The sequence below is a fragment of the Bos taurus genome, chromosome 18, assembly GCF_002263795.3.
Source record: "Bos taurus isolate L1 Dominette 01449 registration number 42190680 breed Hereford chromosome 18, ARS-UCD2.0, whole genome shotgun sequence".
NCBI lineage: Eukaryota > Metazoa > Chordata > Mammalia > Artiodactyla > Bovidae > Bos > Bos taurus.
Genome location: NC_037345.1, coordinates 41,935,877 through 41,952,744, shown reverse-complemented (window position 1 = coordinate 41,952,744; position 16,868 = coordinate 41,935,877). Strand labels below are relative to the sequence as shown.

General features: G+C 45.8%; 1 long non-coding RNA gene across 1 annotated transcript in view; it reads right to left on the bottom strand.

Annotated features, from left to right (window-relative positions):
• Nucleotides 1-578: 578 nt before the first annotated feature.
• Nucleotides 579-16,868, bottom strand: part of LOC132342833 (uncharacterized) — a 28,292-nt gene continuing 12,002 nt past the window's right edge. Inside the window, exon 2 of the long non-coding RNA XR_009491366.1 lies at nt 579-16,669. This is a non-coding gene — a long non-coding RNA (uncharacterized lncRNA). The remainder of the gene's footprint in view (nt 16,670-16,868) is intronic.

Sequence of the window (16,868 nt, the reverse complement as noted above, 5' to 3'; positions counted from 1 at the left end):
AGGATGGGGAAGGCCGGCCCTCTCTCGGGGAGGCCACAGAGCTGCAGCCTGACCTGTGACTCTGAGCTCTTCCTTAGCAAGGATGACACGTGTCCTAGGGAAGTTGGCCAGAAAGCGGTAGAGAGCAGAGAAGACTGCACATTTGTGGAGTGAATACTCACGGCAACATCTAAAGGCCAGCGTGCATGCAATGGCCAGGGAAATCACATATGGCAGGCAGAACGACAGCCCCCAAAGATATTAGGTCTTGTCTCTGGCCATTTGGGCTGGTATGACAAACTATCATGTAGTGGGTAATTTATAAAAACAGACATTTGTTTCTCATGGTTCTAGAAGCTGGGAGTCCAAGATCAAGATGCCTGCAGGGTGAGGTTCTGGTGAAGGCCTTCCTCCTGGTTCAGAGCCATCGCCTTGCTGTGTCCACACTGACGGAAGGGGCGAGACGGTCTCTCCAGAGCCGGTTTTATGAGGTACTAACCCCACCCTTGAGGATGGAATCCTCATGACTTAAGTTCCTCCCAAAGGCCCCTCCTCCTAATCCCTTCACCCTTGAGTGTTAAGAAACAACATATATGGGAGAATGGCACTGAAACATGTATAATATCATATGTGAAACGAATTGCCAGTCCGGGTTCAATGCACAATACAGGATGCTCAGGGCTGGTGCACTGGGATGACCCAGAGGAATGTTATGGGGAGGGAGGTGGGAGGGGGGTTCAGGATGGGGAACACGTGTAACCCATGGAGGATTCATGTTGATGTATGGCAAAACCAATACAATAGTGTAAAGTAATTAGCCTCCAATTAAAATACATAAACTTATATTAAAAAGATGCAACATATAGATTTGGGGGTGCAGGGGACACATTTGCAGCCTAGCAGGTCATAATCACTGGAACCGTGAATGTCACCCCATGAGGGTATGATTTGCAAATGTGATTAAGTGAAGGACCTTGAGATGGTGTGATAATCTTGGTGGTCCCAAGTGCAATCACATGGGACATTAGGAGAGGCAGTTCAGTTCAGTCATTCAGTCGTGTCCAACTCTTTCCGACCCCATGGACTGCATCACGCCAGGCTTTCCTCTCCATCACCAACTCCTGGAGCTTGCTCAAATTCATGTCCTTCGAGTCAGTGATGCCGTCCAACCATCTCATGCTGTGTCGTCCCCTTCTCCTCCTGCCCTCAATCTTTCCCAGCATCAGGGTCTTTTCCATTGAGTCAATTTTTCGCATCAGGTGGTCAAAGTATTGGAGCTTCAGCATCAGTCCTTCTGATGAATAGTCAGGACTGATTTCCTTTAGTATGGATTGGCTGGATCTCCTTGCAGTCCAAGGGACTCTCAAGAGTCTTCTTCAATACCACAGTTCAAAAGCATCAGTTCTTTGGCGCTCAGCTTTCTTTATGGTCCAACTTGCACATCTGTAGATGACTACTAGAAAAACTATAGCTTTGACTAGATGAACATTAGTCGATACAGTAATGTCTCTTTTTCATACGCTGTCTAAGTTGGTCATTGTTTTTCTTCCAAGGAGCAAGAATCTTTTAATTTCATGGCTGCAGTCACCATCTGCAGTGATTTTGGAGCCCAAGAAAATAAAGTCTGTCACTGTTTCCATTGTTTCCTCATCTATTTGCCAAGAAGTGATGGGACTGGATGCCATGATCTAGTTTTTTCAATGGTGAGTTTTAAGCCAGCTTTTTTGCTCTACTCTTCCACTTTCATCAAGAGGCTCTTTAGTTCCTCTTCACTTTCTGCCATAAGGATGGTGTCATCTGCATATCTGAGGTTATTGATATTTATACATCATAAATATATAATATAAGGGTGGTTTCATCTGCATATCTGAGGGCCCCAAGTGCCATCACATGGGACATTCGGAGAGGCAGGCAGAGGGAAATGTGACACACGCAGAGAAGGTGATGCAAAGATGGGCCAAAGGTTCAAAGACGCTGACTTGACTGAGGGGATGCAGCCACAAGCCAAAGACTGCCAGCTGACACCAGAAGCTGACGATGTAAGGATATGGATTCTCCCGCAGAGCTTCCTGCTGGAAGAAGACCATGGTGACACCCTGATCTGGCCCCTGACTTCATGCTGATTTCAGACCTCTGGCCTCTGGAACTGTGACAGAATAAACGTCTGTTAAAAAAAAAAAAAGTATGTGGACCATTTTAAAAGTTTTTATTGCTCCTATTTTATGCTTTGGTTTTTTGGCCTTGAGTCATATGGGATCTTAGTTCCCCAGTCAGGGTTCAAACCCACACCCCCTGCATCTGAAGGCAAAGTCTTAACTACTGGACCACCAAGAAAGTCCCAATGTCTGTTATTTAAAATCACCAAGTTTGTGGCAACTTGTTAACAGCAGCTGCAGGAAAACTGATGGGCCACAAAAGGCAGGTCTATTTCACAAGAGATTACAACGGAACCGCTGCTCAGTGTGTTCGCTCCCAGAGTCACTGGGGTCACAGGCAGACCTGCCTAGCTCTCTGGGTCTCTGCCAAGAGTTACCTTCTCTGGGAGAATGTGTGCTCCTAGGGGGCCAAGGCTACATGCTATGCACACTTGTATGCCTCAAACTCAGCACAGTGCTTGCTACTAAAGAAGAGAGATAAAGACTTTTTTTTTTTAGTTATCAGCATAAGTAAGTGGTAATGAAAAGTGAGTTCATAAATGAATAGGGCAAGGTCTGCCCCAAGAATGGCAGGTGTTTGAGAACATCATCTTGTATTATTATTTGTCTCCTTTTGGATAGGCCTCTTCAAATATATACCTTGCCTCCCCAACAAGCCAAAAGGCTCCTGGAGGCAGGGACCTCCTCCCGTGCAGCAGGAACTTGCACAGGGCTTAGCAGGGGCTCAGTGAAGACCCATTGACTGATTGGCTCATGATGGATCGAACTCCTGGATCCAAGTGTTCCTGAACTTGCAGTCCCTTGTCAACATTTCATATAACCCAGTTTCCACTATCTTTTATGCAAAACTCACATTAACTACAGAATGAAGTGCACAGTCCCAGGCCTGGAAAGGGATGTGAACCATGTACTGAAGCATGTCCAGGTGGAGGACGAATATTTGCCTCTTAAGGACCATCTACTCACTGGCTTAGGGCAGACAGGACTCAGTCCAATTTTAAAATGTGGATTATAACAATGGTCTCAAACTTCAGATTCTGTAACTCTGGGCAAGGCTAAGGAAGCTGGTAAAAGGGTCTGGTTCCAAGGCCACCTATGGAAGACACTGACAAAGAGCCCCTGAAGTAGTAATGATGAAGCTTTTCAGCTTCCCACGGATCTGCAAGTGAACTTGAAAGTGTGCACTCTGCTTCAGCATAGGCATGATTTTTAAAATGCAGGAGAAATAAACAACAATGAACAGTTTGGCTCCGTTTGGGGAGGAGCCCGGCTGGACATCAGGTATGGTCTATTTGCATGTGCGGATGCTCCAGGGCAAAAGCCATCACACAAAAATGCAGCACAGAGAAAATTGCAGGAGGCTCTGAGCGAACAGAGGGTGAACACACAGAGAAGTTTTGGTGTAAACATGTCCTTTTTGAGGATTGGAGATTATTTCTGAAAATCCTGGATTTGCAGCACTTGTTTTGGTAGAAGCAGCTGTCACCAAAGAAGCCGAACGTGGAGCCAACAAAGACTGTCCTTTGAGCTGAGTGCCCTTGTCCTTGAGATGAGGCTTGGGCCCCGCTGGCAGCTTAGCACTGCACGGTTCTGACCACATTTTCTATGAAGAGGACCACCCTCACACTGCCTCTCCTTCTAGGAGAGTTAAACATCTGCCCTGTGTTCCCCCCAACATGCAGACTGCCCCAGCATTCATTTAAGAGCTGCTGTGGTGAATGGCAGAGATGGTGAAGGAAGCAACGAAGAAGCTGGAACTGGGAGCTAGGGGGCTGTTGCAGACACAGGAAGACTTCCTCCCTACACTAGTTCTCAGCATCCTATGTGTCCAGTGAGGCAACTGGACTCCATCAATAGGGGTACTTAGTCATAGAAGTAGTTGAGAAGCTTTGACATGGCATATGGACAACTCATGAAAGAGCAGTAGACATCACAATGAGATATCTGCCCATGTTTTATTTACCTTTATTTTAAATCACTCTGATTACAACAAAGACTCATTTTGGTGTCAGGACACCTTAAATATCTTTCTCACATTTTGCTCATTGCTTTCAGCTAAAAAGGAATGGTTTGAGGCTCAGAGCTCTGGGCAAGCAGAAGCATCAGGCTAGCTTTTAGTGATGATGTCTTGTTTTCATTTTATTCAAGACAAGTGATTGTGGTCTTACATCTACTGTAATGGTGTAAAAGTTCCTTATGTGTGTGAGGACAAAAAATGGGAGAAGTAGGGCAGATGCACTAGTTAAATATCAATAGAAGTGCAAATATTAGGTGGGGGAGGGGTATCAAGTGCCTGATATCTGCAGACACCTGTCCCTCTCTATCTCTAAGAAACCTTCCAGCACATCCTTCTTTTTGTCTCATAAGAACTAGTCAGTGTTTTCAGCTTGTCTACATTTTGCCCCCAGTTTCCATTCAGAGGCTAGATTGGCAATGACCACGGGCTGCATAGCACAATCATTGCCTTTCTTTTCCTGCTGAAACCCCCAGAAAATATCCTTTCTCTCTTATTTATGCCAGTGACGGCTGCACCATCTTGGATTCCCTTGACACTCATATTTCCATCGAAAGACACATATTTGGGTGTGTGTACTACATCAGAACCCAGCAAAATTTTCCTCCTGCCTGTTTACATTAAAAATACTCATTACGATTCAAATTACTTTCAAATTATGCTCATCTGGATTTCTGTGCTTTATAAAGACTCCCATGCCTATCTCTTTGTGAGGTTATAAGTTAAAATATTTTTATTATGATAGAAACCGTTTTAAAGACTCCACAGACATTTGCTAAACTGTGGATAAGATGGCTTCATGCTGCATAAGCCCTCTCTCCCAGCCCAGATAAAAGGAAGGGAAAGTGAGGACTAGAGGTCTGGGGATTGATGCTGCTTCAAGCGTGAACAGGAGGCTTTGCATATCTGCTCTGGTGGTGCCTGAGTGATAGCTCTGCAATCTGGGTTAACTTCACCCATTACTGGCAGTAGGGAGGGTATCATGTGCTAGCCCTGGCGCCCTCAATAAGAGTACTGGCATTCTCCAACCTTCATCTGAAAATTAAAAATAAAGGAAAATGCATTTTAGTCGCTATAGGAGGGAACTTTTAGCCCTCAGAGTTTCCAGCAAGGAAATGGGCTTGTTTCAAAGGTAGTGAGTCTGAAGACACCACAGGAAGAGTCTCATCAGAAGCTGGATGGCCACTCCTATTGTAGAAGTTCATGCACAACTTCCAGCCCTGGGACCATGTACTTCATCCCTCAGTTTGATGAATGTTTGCTGCTAAGTCACTTCAGTCGTGTCTGACTCTGTGTGACCCCATAGACGGCAGCCCACCAGGCTCCCCTGTCCCTGGGATCCTCCAGGAAAGAACACTGGAGTGGGTTGCCATTTCCTTCTCCAATGCATGAAAGTGAAAAGTGAAAGTGAAGTCGCTCAGTCGAGTCCGACTCTTCTCGACCCCAAGGACTGCAGCCCACCAGGCTCCTCCGTCCATGGGATTTTCCAGGCAAGAGTACTGGAGTGGGGTGCCATTGCTAGTGGCAGGTAAAAGACATCAGCTCACACTGAACGAGATGCAATGCATTGTAGACACAAAGATGGCAAGGCCAGCACAGCTAGGCCCAGGTGTTTAGATGACACCGTCAGGACGCCCATGTCTCTCACCTTCTCCTTTCTACTTTTCTAAGGCTTCCTTCCCTAGAAAGCAGCCAAGAGGTCTCCAGCTCCCCCAGGCTGACTTTCTACCAGTCAAGCAGTCTGAGCAAGAGAAAGAATCTTTCCCAATCGATCCCAAAAAAGTCTTGAGGTTTTCCTAAGAAAATACTCAGAGATACTCATAAAAATCTATATGTAAGAGCGTTCATTTGTATCTACTTTTGCTGGAAAATAAGTGAAACACCTTAAGTGTCCAGAGATGGAAGCCTGGTTAAATAAACAGTAGCATAACCGAATAGTGGAATACTATGCAACCAGTAAAAATGATTAAACTCATACAAATTTACTTTTTTTTACAAAATAGAAACAGACTCGCAGATCTTGAAATCAAACTAATTGTTACCAAATGTAGGAGGAAGTGGTAAATTAGGGGATTAGGGTTAACATATACACACAACTATATATAAAATAGATAACTAGCTTGGATCTACTATACAGCACAGGGAATTGTACTCAATATTCTAAGTGGGGAAAGGATATGAAAAAGAATGGAGATGTGTGTGTGTGTGTGTGTGTGTATTTGATTCACTTTGATGTACACCTGAAACTAACACAACCTTGTTTAAGTCAACTATACTCCAACAAAAACTATTTTAAAAATAAATAAAAGTAGGTTGGAAGAAAAGAAATAAATAGTAGTATATCCAAATAATGGAATGTTATGAAACAAGTAAAAGTGTGCTTTCAGAGAGTAATAATGATGATAATAAGATATTCTTGATGTATAGGTAAGCAAGATATGGAAATGAATACACAATAAGGTTGTGGGCTTGTTCCACAATATTTATTCATAGAAAACTAGATGCAGGGCATCTCCTGGTGGTCCATGGGTTAGGATTCAGTGCCTTCACTGTTGGATCCCCAGGTTCAAATTCTGGTCAGGGAACTAAGCTCCTATAGAGCTCTGCAGCATGGCCAAATTGGAAAAAAACAAAAAACTAGATGCCAATGCACTGGTGTATTTTCTGGGAGTGAAGAGATTACAATTATATTATTTAAAATTTGTTCTAAGTTATCTGTTATGAATATATATTATTTTATGCAGTTAGAAAAAGGTAAACAAATACTATTTAGAAACCTAGATAAGTATACTAGTGGTAAGAACCTGTCTGCCAATGCAGGAGACATAAGACATGGGTTCACAGAACTGAAAGAGACACGTGTACCCCACTGTGCATCGCAGCACTGTTTATACTAGCCAGGACATGGAAGCAACCTAGATGTCCATCAGCAGACAAATGGATACGAAAGCTGTGGTACATACACGCAATGGAATATTACTCAGCCATTAAAAAGAATACATTTGAATCAGTTCTAATGAGGTGGATGAAACTGAAGCCTATTATACAGAGTGAAGCAAGCCAGAAGGAAAAACACCAATACAGTATACTAATGCACATATATGGAATTTAGAAAGATGGTAACGATAACCTTGTATGTGAGATAGTGAAAGAGACACAGATGTATGTAACAGTCTTTTGGACTCTGTGAGAGAGGGCAAGGGTGGGATGGTTTGGGAGAATGGCATTGAAACATGTAAATTATCGTATGTAAAACGAATTGCCAGTCCAGGTTCGATGCATGACACAGGGTGCTCGGGGCTGGTGCACTGGGATGACCCAGAGGGATGGGATGGGGAGGGGGGTGGGAGGGGGATTCAGGATGGGGGACACAGGTACACCCATGGCAGATTCATGTCAATGTATGGCAAAACCAATACAATATTGTAAAATAAAAGAAAGAAAGAAAGAAATCTAAAAAAAAAAAAGAGAGAGAGAGACGTGGGTGTTCAGTCCCTGGGTCAGGAAGATCCCCTAGAGGAGGAAATGACAACCCACTCCAGTATTCTTGTCTAGAAAATTTTATGGACAGAGGAGCCTGGCAGACTACAGTCCAGAGTGTCACACAGAGTCCAACAGGAGTGAATCGACTTAGCATGCATGCACACACATGCAGATAGTTATACAATGACTGACAAGAGGACTCTCGACTTGGGGCAGCAGAAAGACCCAAAGAAACTGTTCATTTTCTGATCTTAACTGGATTGATTCTTATGGAAGAAATCATCCACTGTGGAGGAGGCAGGATGCTGCTTGCTTCTCTGATGACACACCCAGTGGAACTGGAGCAATGGGCCAGCCAGGAACCTGCAGATGAACTCTGGCCCAGCCCCCGGCCTTCCAGCCACGAGATCTAACTTCAGCCTCGCAGTTACTCACACCCAGGAGACAGCACACAAAGCCATGGTCAGAGGCCCCTGAAATGCGATCATTCCAAATATTTAATGAGATTCTCTCTCTCTCTCTGTCACACACACACACAGACGTGCGCATGCACGCATACACACACAAACTATATTGTTAAACCAGACTATATGTTTGATATAGTTTTATGTCACAGACAATTCAGAATCTCGCAGGTCTCCTGGATGTGTGTTCAACATCTGGACTTCCTAGTAAAAGCTGTGTCACCTCTCTGGTATGCATTATGCACATTAGTGGCCTATGGAGCCCTCGAGGCGATGGGCACACTGCAGGGTGAGCCCTAGCACTAATGCCCCAACTACAGCCAGAATGCCGCAGCCAGGAGCAAGCCCCTTGGTTGCCAGTTGCCAGCCTGAGGTTACTAATCCTGTCCCCTGCCCTCTGTTTCCCGGAGCTTGACAATTCTGAGACCCACTCCAACACCATACCTTTCCAAACCAGGCCTCCCGGGGCCTGAATCATTGACTTTTCATGGCTGTACATGTTCCAGATAGTTCCTGATCCATCCTCCCCGTTTATGAGGTCACTTGAGAAGGGGTTCTAGGGAAATGTGAATTGTGGCCACACATTTAGGGGCCGCGAGGCCAAGACTTGGTAGGAAAGGCAAGAGAGAGAACTGCAAATAAGGAATAAGGGACAAATGCATTCACTTATTCACTGAAAGCCTGATATAAATATACTAGCTGCTCTGAACACAGGGCTGTGCAAGGGACACAGGCCTTCATTACAAGCCACAGAGGGTGACATGGAGATAACTGTGAGCTCATATGAGGGTGCATCCTGTTCAGGAAAAATAGCAGATGCTATTAAAAAAAAAAATACACCCCATGAATGAATGAATGAATGAGTAAGACTTACAGCAGAGTGGTCTGGCCTAGTTTGGGGGCAGGGAAGAGCCATTCAAGCTGAGACCTAAAAAAAGGATGGGCAGGAACTGATCCAGGAAAGACAGAGGTCCCCAGAAGGAGAGAGAACAAACACCCAGGAAGGAGGGAGAAGAGGTCCTGAGTCTTTGGTACCCAGCACACACAGGGATTTTAGGTCTGGTAGGGATAATTCTGGTTGTTTCTCCAGGAACAGTAAGAAGTGGTGTTTTAACCACATCTGAGCAGCTCAGTGGTAAAGAATCTGCCTGCCAGTGCAGGAGACCCAGGAGAGGTGGGTTCAATCCCTGGGTCAGGCAGATCTCTTGGAGGAAGAAATGGCAACCCACTCCAGTATTCTTGCTTGAAAGCTCCCATGGACAGAGGGGTCTGGCGGGCTACAGTCCACTGGGTTGCATGGAGTTGAACACGACTGATCACACATGAACACACAGGACTTCCTGTGTGGCCCAGCCACAAGCCCCAGCCTTCACTCCCAAGCAGGCCAGTTGAGTAGCATCAGTTCTGAGTGGACGTGTTAAGAGAACAGCGGCCTGAGAGAACTGGGGCTCCATGGGCAGGAGGTCATTGGGCCACAGCCACGGACATAGTGGGAGGAACTGGGAGCTTTTAGATGGAGAGACTGGTCTCTGCGCTGTGCAGTTCAAGCCTTTCATGGCAGACAGAGGATGAGCAGAATGAGTCTGGAGACACTCTTGAGAGCTCTGATCCACAGCTTCCCAACCAAGGAGGCAAACTGTGAGCTGTGGAAGAAGAACCCAGCCATGGTGAGCACCGCCCATGGGAGCTGGTCTCAGGAGGCCACACAGTCGAGGCCTTGACTGTACCCAGAGCCTGGACACATTGAGGAAGCTATGGAGGGGCTTCTGCACGAGGACCCTGTGGTCCCCCAGAGGTGCTTAGAGTCCTCAAGAAGAACTTACATCCAGTCCTTATCTTCATACTATTCCTCCCTCTCTGTCTTGGGCCAAGAGGAGTGTCTGTGATGACTCTCTCTGTTGCAATGGTGATAAATCCAGGCAGAAAAAAAAAAAGCATCTAAGTGGGTTGGGCATGAGTCAGTGAGAAGTCTAAGTGTGGTCTAGCCAGGGACATAAACTCTGGCCGGACATGCGGCAAACGCATGCCCACTGGCAGCCCTAACATCACACCGTCCTCTCAGCAACTGGCCAGAAAAGCAGCTTCTCAGCCCTCGAAATTCAGGCACAAGTTCTGCATTAAACTCTCAGTTGCCCAGACTGGGCCACGGAACCATCCAACACCAGCCTCAGGGGACCGGCTGGAGGCAGTTCACTGACTCAGCCTGGACCACAAGATTTCCCTGGAACTGGGGCCTATTGAGGGGAAGGGGGCAGCATTTTCTAATCACACCCAAACCTCATGGATTGCTGTCAGTGGAAGAAGGAGGGAAAAGAGCTGGGCCACCAAACCCGACAGTTGTCTTCTCCAATATGGAAGGACATCCACTCATGGGCTTCTGGGCCCCACCCCACTTCCTCCAGCCTCTGCTTCAGCCCCAGACAGCCTCCTACAGGAAGTGCTGGTGGACGCCCAGAGGGGAGCACGTCATCCCATTTACACACTTTATATCATGCTTAGAAAAACCCACCTGTGATATCAAGTAACCTAAATGTCCATCGACAGATGAATGGATAAGGAAGATATGGTATAAAAGGGAACAAAACTGGGTCATTTGTAGTGATGTGGATGAACCTAGAATCTGTCATATAGAGTGCAGTAAGTCAAAAAGAGGAAAACAAGTATCGTATATTAACACGTACATACGGAATCTAGAAAATGCTACTGATGAACCTGTTTGCAAGGCAGGAATAGAGACACAGATATAGAGAACAGATTTGTGCACCCAAGAGGGGAAGGAGAGGGTGGGATGGACCAAGAAGGTAGCACTGACATATATTCACTGCTATCTGTGAAATAGCTAGCTGGTGGGAACCTGCTGTATCACACAGGTGCTCAGTGCTCGGTGACAACACAGAGGGGTAGGATGATGGGCGGAGGCTCAAGAGGGAAGGGATATATATGTATTATATGTGTAAGTACAGCTGATTCACGTTGTGGTATAGCAGACACTAACACAACATTCTAAAGCAATTGTACTCCAATGAAAAACAATTAACAATTGATTTAAAAAAAGAAAAACCCACCTGTGAAGTTAAGGTTGAATTCTTTATTCGCCATGCTCATGTTTGCTGTTAAAAGAGCCCCCTCCCATGCCCAGCCCAGTATTGCTGCTCTGAGAAAGAACACCTTCCTTTTGACTTCAATTATGCTTCCAGACTCGTCAGCACCAACCACAGAGGTTCTGTCCTGAGTAAGAAGGAATCTGAGTTTGGGGTTTTCCCTGTACTTTTCCTCCTGATTCTCTAAGACATTTTTCACAAAACATAGTATTTTTCTCTTTGGGGCAAAAAAAAAAAAAAAAAAAGAAATTATACTTCTGCCTTTTCTCCCTTCTTATAGAAATATTTATGATCTCTCTACTAAATAATGTATTTGAGGATGACTGTACATCGTGTATAGGCATAAAATGGGATGCAAGATCTTAAATTATGTAGACATAATTAGACTGCAAATCCTCTTCCACAGCCCCACATTTAGGTTTCAGCACTGAAGGTATTTGTTTCTTCCTTAGGTGAATCAATATAGGTACCACTGTCCCGAAGATTCAAATTCATTATTGTGGAGTGTTTGGATTTCTTAAAAGCTTTTCTCTCATGCATGCACACAGAAAGTTAACGGTTTTCTTTCATTTCTGAATGTGTAAGAAGATGTTCATGGACTTTAGAGGCAGCAGGCACGTGTGTGCCGAGCTTCCCCTTCTCACCACGGCTCCTCTGGGTGAGGCACCAGACTCGATACCCAGTAAGGCAGCCGGTCAGGGAGGGTGACCTGGAGAGGGGGCAGCAGCTCTGACGTGCTCTGAGCAAACCTTCAGGACTTCCTTTCCACGTGTCCTTCCATCACTGGTACTCCTCTTCCAGGAAGGCGAGCTGCCTCCTGCCCCTGACGGCCCACTCTGCCTCCAGCCCCTAGAAAGCCTGACCAATTAGTGCCATATGACTAATTCAGATTCATTGTCATGGATCAAATAGCAACAACATATTTCCAGTTGCCAGTCTCTGTTTTCCAATTGTCCCTCTGTTATCCGTCTAAGTAAACATTTGTTCTGCTTATCGTTTCTGAGCAAAGACATGAATCACTCGCCCAGAAGAAACCACAGCAGCAGCTGTTGCCTATTAGGAATCGACATTTGGGAACAGGGCCCACTAAACGGAACTGCAGACTCAGGTCTGCTTTTGGTTTGTCCCCATCCTAGAAAAGGAAGCCCAGGGCACTCTGGAGGACCAGCGGCCATGTCAACCTACCTTGGTGGTAGGCCCTAGGAGCAACCAGAAGCCCCTGGCTCAGAGCTGCTCAGTAGCCTTCCTTCTACTGACTTGCCAGGTCACCTAAAATCCCACACATAGTGTTGCTGTTTGGCAGCTATTTCCATAAAGTTTGTGGGATAGTGCAAGTTGTTGCCTGAGGTGTCTACACGTGGGCTGGTTTGCTGCCATTGAAATCATATTGCAGAGACCTCTGGTAGATCCTGGCTTCTAGGGGAGGATGGCAGGGAACCTTAAGATGAGGAGCTCTTGGCGTTTAGGGGTTTGTCTGGTTTTGCAGCAACTTACATGGGAAACATATTTTGTAATAGGCTTGGTGCTGGGCATTTCTAAAAGCTTTACATAGGTGATTTAATCCTTAAAACCCAACCAGCTGGCAGAAAGGGTGACATAATCAAAGCAGGCAACAGACGAAGAAATGGAAGTTTCGGATCAGAGAAGGTTTCAAGCCTGGGCTGAATTTGGACGAGCAGGTTATGTGGGGAGAGGGAGGAAATGACTTTTATAAGTGTGGGTAAGATGGGGATGCTCAGCTATAATTCTAATGGACAAGTTTAAAACTTAGCAGAGTTGCAGGTACAACATCTGAGGAAGTCCCAAGCCCCTCTCAGGGCTCAGGGTCGAAACTGGACACCCCTCCCGAGGGGAAAGGGCAGTGACTTCATCAGATGATTCCTTAAGCACTCAATCCCATGAGTCTTCTGCAGTACCTAGCAGGAATCTGCATACCCCAGTGCTCAATAAGTGCATAGTAGCGGGGATAGGAATAAGTTTAAAGATGGTCTCCATCATCACAATTTAAAAATTGTACTCAAAAAAAGACAAGGAAGGGAATGAAAAGATAAGCTACCAACTGGGGGAAAATTTTTCAAATCACCTATTCAATACAACAAAGAGCTTGCACCTTTAATATACAAAGAACTCTCAAAACTCAACGATAAAACAAACAACTCAATTAAAAAACAGACATACACTTCAAGGGACACTTTACCAAAACGATGTAAGGATGATGAAGAAGCGCATGAAAAGTGTTCAACATAATTAGTCATTAGGGAAATAGAACTTAAAACCATAATGAGATACCACTATATACCTATTAAAATGACTAACAACAGCAACAACAAAAGTACTGTCAATACCAAGTTCTGGCTAGGTCTAGCAACAGGAACGCTCGTGCATTGCTGGTGGGAAGAAGAGTAGCGGAGTAAGTCTAGAAAAGGGTTTGGTCATTTCCTGTAAATGTACATTCACCCTGTAACCCACACAATCCTACTCCTGGGTACCTTCCCAAGTGAAATAAAAATCTGTCTTCACACCAAACCCTGTGTACAAATGTTTGTAGCAGCACGATTCATAATTGCCGAAACAGAAAACAGCCCAAATGTCCTTTGAGGGGAGATGGATAATTGCTCTGCGGTATATCCCTACGATGGGACATCACTCAGCAACAAAGAGAAACAAAGACTGATGTATGCAATAATTTGGATGAATCAAAAAGTCATTGTGCCAAATGAAAAACCAGTTTCGAGAGGTTACATACATATGCTCTGATTCCACCTGTATGACATTTTTGAAGAGGTACGTTGTGGAGAACAGACCAAAGCTTACTAGGGGTCTGGGGTGAGGGGTGGGTGTGTCCAAAAAGGGGGAAACATGATGGGGTGGGGTTTTGTGGGGCCGGAGGGTGATGGAACTCTTTTGTATCCTGACTATAGTAGAGGGTACAGGAATCTACACCTGTGTTAAAATGCCTAGAACTTGTATTACATAAGGAAAAGTTTACCTCCTGACCTGCCTCTGCTCGTTGAGAGAAGAGGGAACTGGGGGTCTGTGTTTAACAGCAGACTTGCTCTAAATCTCACTGTTTTGTGTTTGATATTCACTCTAGCTTTTCAACGCCCATCTTTCAGATAATTGGGGAGGGGGTCATAGGTTCTTGAATGGGGGCCAGACTGCCTCCCTCGAAGGTGACCTCATGCCACGTGTGGTGTCTCCTAAGCCATGTGTGGTGTGCTCTGAGCTACTGGGGGTTCCGCCTGGCAGATTGACCCCAGTGTTGCTGCAGACAAGCCTCTCCCATCCACGTTCCACCCTTTTCAGTATCAGGTTATAGACACCGAGTTTGTGTTTCTGCTTGGCATTCTTGCCCTCTCATTTATTTGCCATGGTTTTGTTTTGTTCTCTGTTTGTGGGATGGTTAGAAGAGAAGGCAGAAGAAACTTCTTTCACCTGCCAGCTTAATCCAGACATCATAACTACATCGTCAGAAGGCTCCTAGGCATTGTGCATCAGTGAAAGGAGGGATTAAACCAAGAAAGAAAGACAGAAGCTCCAGGAAGCAGGGTATCCAATGTCTGAAAGAGGGGAAGGGAGTTCCCAGGTTGGCAGTGATTAAGAGCTCCAGACAATAGCTGTGATGACACTCAAGTACAGACCAGACCATACCATCAGAGGACTCAGCAGATGCCTCCAACAGCAAGAGACCATCTGATACATTCGACCTTGTGAAAAGTCATTCGGAGAGGTTGTAGGGGTGGGAAAACTTAATCGTATGTACCAAGAAAATCAAGCAGGACTTCCCCGGCAGTCTAGCGGTTAAGAATCCAGCCTTCCAATGCAGGGGATGTGGGTTCGATCCCTGGGCAGGGAACTAAGATCCCACATGCTGTAGGGAAACTGAGCATCACAACTACTGAGGCTGAGCTCTCTAGAGCCTGTGCTCTGCAATAGGAGGAGTCCATACACCACAATGAGAAAAACCCTGTGTGCCTCAAGACCCAGCACAGCATCCCCCAAAAAAGAACAGAAACAATCAAAGTATCCTGCTATACTACCTAACTCAACAGTGAACAATATTTATATAATAAACAATGAATGCTAATTTAATAGAACCTTGTGAAATAATTGTTGTGAAGCAGTGGGGTGGGGGGTGAGGTGAGTAAGAAGGTCAAGGTCACACCACAAGTCAAAACAGGGAGCTGGGACTTTTAGGTGCCTTCATACTTGTCATCGTGTGCCCAGAGAAGCACTGTCTATTAGGGTGCAGTCAGGGTTTGTGGGGGGTGCAGAGTCCACCGCAAGAGAACCAGTAGCATCCGTGTCTGTCTTCCCCCATCAAAGGGGAAACTGCTTTCAATACCTCTGTGGTCCTGCCACCATCAGAGGGTGAAGGGTGGCGAGGCCCCTGCCCCAGGACTCTGGGTCCTCAGTTAGAAACCAGCAATGAGCAGTCGGCTCTGGTCCCAAGCTTATTGTGTTCAGATGGCCCCAGCCCAGTCATACTTGCCAGTGCCCAGCTGGGAACTGGGACCACAAAGACCACATCTGAATTTCAGCTGATACTCAGAAGCCTCCATTAGGACCCTCAGCTCAGAAACATGATGAAATCCCCTTCCTTATAGCCTCTGGAGAAAGCAGGGTAAGACTGCTGTTCTCATCAAGCATCTGAGACTGGGAGAACTTATCCCCTGAAGCCCAGATAACAGGTTGAGGGACCAGCCTGGAGAAGGGATGTGGGAGACTGATGTCCTGCATAGCAGGCTCAGTGTTCCCTGCTTTCAGGAACTAGAGAGGTATATTAGGTCAGAGAGAAGTTATAGACCTCTGATCCTATTCCACCTGTGACAGCAGAAGTTATTAGATATTTAGGGACCATTTACTTGTGTTCCCCTTCTGAGGATCATTGGCATTCATCTCATCTTGTTGTTTGCTTCAAGTCCTATTTGTGAGCCTTTAGCTGTGGTGTTCCTCTGCCAGTAGCGCCTTCCCCCAATCTGACTCTTTCCCACTTTTCTAGAAAAGGGTTTAGATGGTAAAGTCACAGGGCCAGGAGCCTGTAGCCTAGGGGAACTTCAGAATTGAAAGCCCAAACCCTATAACCCACCTCCTCTTCTGAGACACCCACTATTGTTTCAGAATTGTGTAACTGAGTCTTTTTAATGGGACTATAAACTCTCTGAGAACAAGAATTGTATTACGGTCAGCCAAGCTGTGTAACAAACAGGCCCAACAGGCAAAATTTCTACACAGTTGGATGTTTATTTCCTGCTCAAGTGGCAGTCTTTGAAGTGTTACTCAGGGACCCAGCCTCCCTCTAGTTTGCGGCTTCACTTTTCCCTGGCTCCTCATCGTCATCTGTGTCCAGCTGATGGAAGCTGCCAAGAATGGAGGAGTGTTCCCAGGGGCTTTTTGTGGCTTAGGCCTGACGCTAGAACACATCCCTTCTGCTCACGTTCCATCTGAGGAAACTGAGATGACCACATCAACCTACAAGGGAGAATGAGACATGAAGTCTACCTGGGTGCCCAGCAAGGGTGTGGCCTCAGTAGACCAGCTCTTCTGCATTTCCCAACCCCCTTCCATGCTCCCTTCCTCTCCAGAGCCCAACACAGAGAGGGACCTTCAGAGGAAGTTCCAGAGAACTTGGTGAGGTTGGCCTGAGGCTGCCAGTGCTCTGTAGAGAGAA